The 10,229-nt window shown below is 33.7% G+C and overlaps 1 long non-coding RNA gene across 1 annotated transcript; it reads right to left on the bottom strand.

The window, feature by feature from the left end:
• Nucleotides 1–2,700: 2,700 nt before the first annotated feature.
• Nucleotides 2,701–9,897, bottom strand: LOC143222537 (uncharacterized). Its single transcript, XR_013012303.1, has 3 exons — nucleotides 9,579–9,897; nucleotides 7,481–8,692; nucleotides 2,701–3,071 (listed from the first exon to the last, which is right to left on the bottom strand). It is a non-coding gene; the product is annotated as an uncharacterized LOC143222537 (long non-coding RNA).
• Between the last annotated feature and the right edge of the window lie 332 nt (nucleotides 9,898–10,229).

Consider the following 10,229-nt stretch of genomic DNA (forward strand, 5'->3'; position numbering starts at 1 on the left):
TAGTTCTTCTGATTTAAGTAATACATATCTTCATTGAACATTAGTTCTTCTGATTTAAGTAATACATATCTTTATCGCTTTTCCCTATTCTTTATTCTCAGTTTCAAAAGTTATTATTAATTAATTTTTGTAAATTATATTTTAATAACTTGGTTTGGTTTTTGGAATTTCGCACAAAGCTACTCGAGGGCTATCTGTGCTAGCCGTCCCTAATTTAGCAGTGTAAGACTAGAGGGAAGGCAGCGGTAGCGGTTGGTAATGACTAGTTGCCTTCTCTCTAGTCTTACACTGTTAAATTAGGGACGGCTGACTCAGGTAACCCTGCTATAGCTTTGTGTAAAATTCAGAAACAAACAAACCTTCTTGTACGAATACTTACAAATTTGTGTTCGTGTATTTTCATCGTATTTCATACTCCAGCTTCTCGCGTGCCTCCATTGTCCAATATTAGTGGAATGAATTTCAATTTCTCTAACTGTCAACACGAACGTTCATAAACAATGTGACCTCTCTCTTCACACCTGGTTACAAATATATTTTGAAAAATCTTTAAACAGATGGTTTCCATCTAAGCTTATACTGTAATTTTCCGCTTTAGAATCATGTTTAACTTTAATATACATACGTGTCTATCATATCTACGATTTTCAAAGCATAAATAACATCAGTGTGGGCCTTTAACAAAACATATCCTATTTTGACATCCTTAACCCTTTTGTTCTCTCTACAGGTCCCTTTATTTCACCATCATCTGATTATTCTGGAATACAAAAAATACAGTAAATATTTGTAGCATCATCCCATTCACATGGCAGTTATTTCCTTCAGTATGCATTTCATGATCTACACGAAAATTGGTAAATTAAGTTGGATCATCTTGGAAAAGTTGGCCATAAAACGTCGACATTATAACTCCAAATTTAAAGTACTGAGGCCAGTTTCTAACCACCTCAATCTTCCCAAGATTTGAAGACACTCCATTCTTACCAACAATATGACTGGGAAATTCAACCTGAGAACGCATGAAGCCAAACTGTTTTAGCTTTAATTCCAAACCTAATTTCCTTAACTGCCTAAAAACAATTTCGATTTGTGAGATTTACTACCACTGTTGATATTCACCTAAAGATTAGAGTGTGTATCTCGAATTTGCAACTTTATGATTCACATACAATCACTAGTCATGTAAGCCTAGTATATATACGTTAAAGAGCTTTTTGTAATTTTTTCAGCATAAGGACGTCATTCGCTGACATAGTTTAAGCGTCGTTAAATATTCTTCTCACATATATCATATGACTTTATGAGAAGTTAATATTTTGTTTCTATGTACACTCAAGATAACATAGTGCTTCTACATCTTAAAACTTCAGAATGGTTTGTTTGTTTTGAATTTCGCACAAACCTACTTGAGGGCTATCTGTGCTAGCCGTCCATAATTTAGCAGTGTAAGACTAGAGGGAAGGCAGCTAGTCATCACCACCCACTATCAACTTTTGAGCTACTCTTTTACCAACGAATAGTGGGATTGACCGTTCCATTATAACGCCCTCACGGCTGGGAGGGTGATTATGTTTGGCGCGACTCGGGCGCGAACCCGCGACTCTCAAATTACGAAACGTACGCCTTTACGCGCTAGGCCATGCCAGGCCCTATTTAATAACTTACAAAGGTATATGTAGGCCAGCTGACTGAAATTCCATAGTAAAAGTCTAAATGAAGCCTGCCATAGCCGGGTGGTTAGGGCACTTGACTCGTAATTTGAGGGTAACGGGTTCAAATCCCTGTCACACCGGACATGCTCGCCGTTTCAGCTGTGGGGACGTAATAATAGTCAATCCTACTACTGCTTGGTAAAAATGTATCCAAGAGTTGGAGTTTGATGGTGATGACTAACTGCCTTCCCTCTAGTCTAACACTCATAAATTACGGACGGCTAGCACAGACAGCCCTCGTGTAGCTTTGTGTGAAATTTGAAAACAAAGTCTAAATAGATTTGTTTTCATTTGGTATCAACAGCGAAATTTGTAATGTACTGATAAATTAATGCGAAATACACTGTAGAAAACTACCCTAGTAGGGTAAAAACACGTTTTAACCTAAATATCAAATAAAGTATTAAGTGGTTCATAATGTTGCAATTAATTCGATTAAATAACGAAACTAGAAAAAAAGAACAATAAGTGATGAATGATTGGAAACATTGTTTCTTCTTATTTAATAAAATAATTCACTGATGGATATTTAACATATGTTAGTTGTTTAGAGAAAATAAAGAATACTGTAAAGTATTTACTATATTAAGAATTTGTTGGTATCATCCACAAGATATAAGGACTTAACAGTGTTTATGTCCTTACTAATTTGATGATATAATCCACAAAATATAAGGATTTATGTTATGTAATTTTGTTTTCTGATATAAAGTTGATTACACCAAAGAGTTCTAATCTTCAAGAGTTAGAATAAGGATATGTAGACCTATTTAACACTTTGTGACATGAAGACTACATTTGATTATTAGACAGAATTCAGGGAAGTATCAGTTTCTTGGGCTTCTAACAAACCAGTTGCATATTTCAGTACGTTGTAAACAAGAAGTAATTATGTCTCTTGAAGTATTTCACAAAGAATGTAACAAAATTGCAAAGATAACGTTTGATTTAACAATGTTACAACATTATTTCCTACTTGAATAGCTTAGAAAGAAGGGGTATTATTGACAATCATTGATACAGTAAAGAATCTAAGAAGAAGAATATTTATCATGATGCTTGTTAGTTCAGGTTCTAGAATTTTGGATTTAATGAACATAGTTAGAACATAGTTAAAACATGACACAGCTGTCGTTAAAATGATAATGGTGTAACTTTCGTTAAAATAAACGCAGATTTTCCACCATGATTCAAGTTTCGTTAAAACAAACAAAGATAACTGACGGTCAATCCCACTTTTTGTTCTAAAGGAGTAGCCTTAGAGTTGGAGATGGATGATGCTGAATAGCTACTTTCTGGTGAAGAGATGGATGAGAATCACTGGTGATATTTCATTGGTCGTACGCAGCCTCGATACTAAAAAACAAAACAAAACAGCAAGAAAAAAATCATATATGTTGAACAAAGTTTATATGTTCGTCAGATCTATTTATTGTTATGGGGCGTTTCACAACGTTATTGTTTCAAAGCACTCTAGCGTCGCGTAGAATTTCTCATCGACTTTTGTCTTTAGTTTTTTAAAGCAACAGTTGTTAAACACAAAGCTACAAATCAGGCAACCTAAGTTCTATCCATTAAAGGTGTCAAAACCCAATTTTTAAAATTGGGTAAGAGGCTTTGCTTCATTTCTTGAGCCACTCTACTACTCAGTGATAAATCTAAAGGCTTATAGTTTGTTTGTTTTTCAATTTTGCGAAAAGCTACACTAGGGTCATCTCTAATAGTTGCCCTGAATTTAGCAGTGAAATACTAGACGGAGGACAGCTATTCATATGTCAATTACAGGAATAAAAATAATCTGTCTTTGCTTGTTTATATGGATATCATAATGTTACTACTGTTTATTGTTGGTATGATTCTATATGATAAAGTAGCTTAAATTATTGTGGAAAAGGTAAATGTGTTGCCAACAACTCGGATTTGTTTTGTTCTGGTGGCTTCCATGAAGGGGTGGGTATAAACAAACAACAAATCCCTGTGTTTGATTTGTATTGATAACATGGCACCTATATCATTCGTTTAGATCACGTAAAAGGGATCGACAAGTTACCGAGGATCCTTGAGAAATATTTTCAGAAATCAAAATGTTTGGCCAAATTTTCTCTATATACGACTATAGGTAATTTAGATTTGTGGGTTAAAGGCTAGAACTGTGTTGATAATTTGAGTTTCTAAAACCATGTTCTTTGTTTAGTAAATAAGTGTTTTTATTTGCTTGAGTAGTTAGAAAATCCAGTTATTATCAAAGGCCATACGGCTAAAATAGAGCAGTGCAACTTATTTCACATTTTCAGTAAAAAACTCCGACACCACCAGTGAAAATCGGGGTTATTTATTGTTCATTTGCACTTGTGCAAATTTTTCTTTTCTTTACTCACTGTGTTCGTTTTATTTTCCTGTAAACAAATCTTTCGAATCTATTTTCAGTCTTTTCACACTTAGTACTCAGAGTTTTTATCTATGAATACCACATCCTTAGAACTGTATCTGCAGTGATTTAATACATAAATATGAATTATACATATTTACGACTACACAGTTTATTAGAATTACGACATACAATTTTTCTTGTTGTTATTCATTGTAGGTAAAACGAGGTAGACGTATCCCAGATTTCACTTACTAGTGATGTTCGCACACTATGTGATGTTTGAGCGTATTTAGAATTATCCATAAAAATTCAGTGGAAATTGTCAGAAATACTCTTCTCACCCCAAAGCATCAGTACTGGGTATATTACAACACAATAAAACCATGAATAAAAGATATTAATTGTGGGTTTTTTTAATACGTATTAGGCTATATGCGCTTTGTCTACAGCGAGAAATCGAACTCCAGATTTTAGCATTGTAAGTACGGAAACTACTCTTGATGTAAAAAACAAAAAACAAGATTAATAAATAATATATAATAGTGTTATAATACTATCGATTGCATATAACTAGTAAATAGCAGATATTTCCATATATTCAATCAGATTTATTTCTTAAAATTGTTCCAAGAAAAACTCATTTTCCATTTGGAACTCTTCGTCCATGAGGCACTTTAACTGACAATAAATTTTCCATTTGAGAGACTGCTAGTTGGAGTCATTCATTTAGTCTAATATAGCTAATAAAAAGGAAAACTGGGTCTTATAGATTAATTCACTTTAGTCCCGCCTAAAACAATTTTAAATGCCGAGTCTATTGAGGATTTCCTCTTGTTTACTTTAAACAATGAAAATTTTCTGACAGAATCTTAAAAATATGCCAAATGTCTTCAAAAAATGATCCAATTTTTAATAAATAAATTTTCACCAGGTATTATTTAATATGTTAAATTGAAGTGCATTATTTCTTCAATAGATGGCCACACTATTTTGTATTTGGTTGTGTTAAAATTACATATTTTAAATTTAGTTTTGTTTGAAATTAAGCACAAAGCTACACAATATCTGTGATCTGTTCACTACGTGTATCGAAACCAGATTTCTAGCGTTGTAAGTTTGGAGACATACCTCTGTGCCAGAAGAGTACTTTTAACTCAGTAAACTATTGTATAAAAATAAGAATATTTCAATGTGTTAACAGGTAAAAGATCTTGTTCAAAAATTAAACCTAGTCACCAAAAATTATCACCTGTTGCTTATATCACCCTTTTTGTATTTTAAAGAGAATATTTTTTTTTAAATGTAACCATTTTCTACAGAAGGAGAACTTTAGTTCTCACTTTTAATGTTTTTTACATTAACATGATTCATTGAGATTTTCTGTGGTATATCTCTAACATTTTTTCTGTATTAAAAGGGATATCTAAATCAGTCTAAATGATTACTGGGGATAACATTGGGGGAATAAAACACCTTTGAAGAATGATATTATAAATACTAAGATAAATATTTCTTTTAAATTAATAAAGTAAAAATAGTTTATTTTTGTCATTTTGCTTTTAAATGACAGTTAATAAAAGCTTATTCGGTAAATAAGTTTTAAAATATCCATATCTTAAAATGTTTCTGTTGTTAGGTGTTCCTAATAAAAATCATAATCTAATATATTCGTTAGTCTATCAAAAGATAAAAATACAAGACGAGCAAATGACATCATGAGATACAGACATTCCTTTTTTTTTTTATTTTATTCTCTTCAGACTCGCAGATAAAAGCTTACTCAAAAATCACAACATGACGGCTGTAACATTTGCTTTTACCAATAGCTCCACAGTAAGTCTGAAGGCTTATAAGGCTAAAATCAAGGTGACGTAGTGGGTAGCAGTAAGTAGTCCATTGTGGAGCTTAGCCTTGTGCTTAACAACAAGCAAACAAAATAAGCAAAGTATCATTTCTGCATTTTACGATAGGTTCCACACTACAAAAACAAATAATTCATTTCAGTGAAAAACCTGAGAGGTGGTTAGTGCAAACGACCTCAAACATACAATCACAGGTCCGAAACCTGTCACTTTTCAGCTGTGGGAGCGGTATAAGTAACAGTTAATCCCACATTTTGTTGGTAAAGAGGAACATGTAAGCTGGTGATGGAGTGCTTTTTGTTAGCTTTCCGAACATTCTCACTGGTCTATCAATTCTTAAGTACATATGGTTAGTTCGAGTAGATTTTTGCAAATTCATCAAATAAACAATTAATTATATGTTACTGAAATTCAGCTGGTTGTTTAATTAAAATTAGTTTCCTTTGAACTGCTAGTTGATTTGCCTTAATTAAAACCGTAGCTCTAATTAAATAAAATAGGGTCCATCATCTAATCCAACATATAACACTTTCAATAAAGCGAAATTTGCCCTCACGAGTACAACTACGAAGAAACATGAACAACACTTACACATCTTCCAGTACAGTAACTTATGTACACAACTAACTTTCTACGTTTTGATTCTCATTACTTGAAAGACGTGAAAAGTGAAGCTATAGTTAGAAAATTAAAAATAAAGGAAAATAATTACTCTACACAATGAATGTCATGCATTTTTCCCCAATCTTTAGCATCACTTGGTGGGACAGCGGTAAGTCTTCGGATGCACAACGTTGAAATCAGGGGTTCATTTCCTCTCAGTGCACACATCGTAAAGTTAATTGGGGCTTTGCTACAACACACACACACAATATTTAGTTAAACTGAAGTATTTGTAAATGTTTAGTTGCGTTTATTTGTATACAATTTTGGTACGAACACATAGTTCAGAATAAAATGTAAAGACCTATTTTGACCATGAAAAGGTCGTAACACCCTTCTTCCTAGATTGGAACCCTGGTTTTCGTTCAGTTTTACTTTGTTTTCAATGTGACTAATTCTACAATGATTCCTTGTGAGAGAAAGAAGACTGTTGATCTATTTATTGATGCAGTAGAGGCAATCATCTACTAGACCATACGAGTGTGCACACTCAAGAAGGCTGGTATGGGTATTAAACCTGAAAATGACCTAAGAAGGTCAAAACGTTATTCTGCACTTTATTTTAATAAAAGTTTTAACAGCCTTACCAGCCGTCTTGAGATAAATTTTTGCTTCAAGTGGGTTTCTCGTCAATTTCCATGAAACGTGCCTAATTTGTTTATTGGTTAGTTGTTTTTCAAATACAAATTGCTGTTCATTCCTACAGCTATTAAACACATTTATTTGGTATATGAGCAAAAATTAGTTTCTCCGTAAATATCATATGTAGATAGGAAAGAGAAATTTTGGTGCCAGAACCACAGGGTTTATAGTGGAGTACATAAACTCTTTCTTTATTTCTTGTCTAGATAGGAATTAAAAAAACTTACTGAACTAATCGCTCATTCTGGATGTAGAAGTACTTATGGCCAAGAGGACAGAAGAGATAGTTGCAGGAGAGAGAGATAGAGGTTCTTTCTTCTATGTATGCAGAGGTTCTTTCTTCTATGTATAACTTTTGCCGTGAAGGTCCCTCACATCGATGAACCTATAACTGTAGACTTGGGAAGAACTTTTGATGTATGAAGACCCAAAGTGGTGGATCGTGCTTAACACCTGATGATCGGTCTTAACACAAGGGGAGCGAAGCTGATTAATTGTCGTCGACATGGATTCGCATCTGTTGGGTCAGAGACCACTTGGGGAGGTCTTTACAGGACCCGAACGTTGTTGCCATTTAGAGTGCTGGAGCAAGAGCTCTTTTTTAGACCACAGACGACCAGTAGAGAACGACTAAATTTGCTGATAGTGGATGACTTCTGCCACTATTTTCTCAATAGGTGAGACATTAGGTACCCACAAGTAAGATCTTTCGAGTTATGAAGTACCCTCTGATGTTGACCAAGATTTGTGGTGACACTTGGGGTTGTAGAGGACTCTATAAAGAGTTGAACCAGTAACATTTTGTATTGTCATGTTGAATCAGGGAATAATTACTCATCCGAATTTCAGGACCACCGATTATATTTTTTGCTCTGCATTTATGATTGATGTTCTCTTAGCAGTATATTAGATGAGAACCATTTGTAAATACCACAGTTTCCTGTTGAAAAATTTAGCAAGGCTACACTAAGCGAGAAGAAGATATTAGATTCAATGGATCTGCCATTGCACAGATGGAGCGTAGTGGTACAATATTATATAACGGTTAAAACTCTTCACACTAACTACTTCTCTTTCCAGAGTTAGATGGTGTTGGTGGCTTAGATGATATTGTTTATTTTCTGTACTCAAAAAGTCACTTGTAGTACGTATAACATTTAAGATTCCTAAAGAAACCCTTTTAAATCATACTTGAGATAATCTCTATCGATTATTAAGAATTTTAATTTGATAACGTCATTTCTCGATCTCTTGGTGATAACGCTAAATATATAAAGTGGGTTTTCTCGACATCACTGATAACGCTAAAGAACAGGAACATGTACAGTGCAATCCTTTGCTAAAAGATGTAATGGAAAATATTAGTGTGGCATCTCCGTTTCATTAATGTCGTAAGTAGATTAAATCTGTATGTTAAAAGTCACAATTTCATGGGATATCTAAAAGAAACATGTAAAGGTTATTAAAAAAACTATTTTGAAAGAAAACAATTAATACACTCGTTTTATTATAACACATCTGCAAGGGTTTGAATCACATACAAGAAATTGTTACCAATTGATTAGTTGAAACTTTTTAGCACGATATTGCGTATTAAAACACTTTTTAAAAGTTTTCTCCAACGTTAGATTGAAATTTTGTTAAAAAAATATTAACAAAAAAATCATGTAGCATCTGTTCATCATATGCATTACCAAAAGGTTTAAGCAGTGCTGGCCCTAAACAAATGGGAGCGTAGGCCAGCCCTTTTCACTATTTTGAGCCATTCGCTCGATTGATTATCCATTTAAACGTGACTCTGGAGAGTCAACTTGAGCTCTTCAACTAGACAGAATCATAATTAATTCCGCTATTTCTCCACTCGATACAGAATGAGAAATACATAATTTAGTTTAATGCAATTGTGTTACTTTATATCTGTTTTTAAACTATAATTTCTCTGTACTTACTATTATGTTAGGCCCGGCATGGCCAGGTGGGTTAAGGCATTCGACTCGTAATCCGAGGGTCGCGGGTTCGAATTCCCGTCGCACTAAACATGCTCGCTCTTTTAGCCGTAGGAGCGTTACAATGTGACAGTCAATCCCACTATTCGTTGAGAAATGAGTAGCCCAAGAGTTGGCGGTGGGTGATGATGACTAGCTGCCTTCCCTCTAAGCTAACACTGCTAAATTAGGGACAGCTAACCCTCGAATAGCTTTGCACGAAATTCAAAAACAAATACTGTTATGTTTTCCTTAGGATTATTTTCTTAGCATAGTAAAGATATTTTTAACTAATCATATATTAATAAAGTGTTTACGTTAAAAATAAAAATATGAATACATATTTGGTCTCCAGGGCGTTTCAGTTGCTCAGCGATAACTCAAAGAGTTTATAACTCTAGAAATAAGGTTTTGATAAATGTAGTGAACCCAACACAGATAGCACATTATGTAGTCTTGCACTAAATAATGAAGATAAAAATAAATGCTCTTCAGGACGTAAATGTAGTGGCAGGATAATACTCATGTCGGGATTATCACTTCTGTTCTATTATACGTGAGCTTTCACTAACTTTTAACATTCAGATGTAAAGTTTTTATTTCTATTCAAATTACCCAGAATTAGGAAATGCACCCTATTATTCCAGCTCTAAGGAACGATTTTTGTTTATTAAGATATTTTGTTTCAGGCTTTTATACTTGGAATGAAAATTGAAGAGTCATAAAATGAGCAAAACAACCTTTGCTTGACGTAACCATGTAACCATAGTAACACTGATAGTAATCATATGTTTTTAAACGCTGGAGCGCAAGAAGCTTACAAAGCAACTGCACTTTATTACAGTGCAGTTACAAATGTATTAAGTTTCGATGAAAGTGTATTCGTCCAGCTAAATTTACAATTTTTGCTACCTAGCTTCTTAAGAAGAGGCAAGTGTAATTTATGTTTTCAGTAATCAACTAGGATACCAGTTAGGGTTCGTTTTTTTGT

This window comes from Tachypleus tridentatus, chromosome 8 (assembly GCF_004210375.1).
Source record: "Tachypleus tridentatus isolate NWPU-2018 chromosome 8, ASM421037v1, whole genome shotgun sequence".
In the NCBI taxonomy this organism is placed as follows: Eukaryota; Metazoa; Arthropoda; class Merostomata; order Xiphosura; family Limulidae; genus Tachypleus; species Tachypleus tridentatus.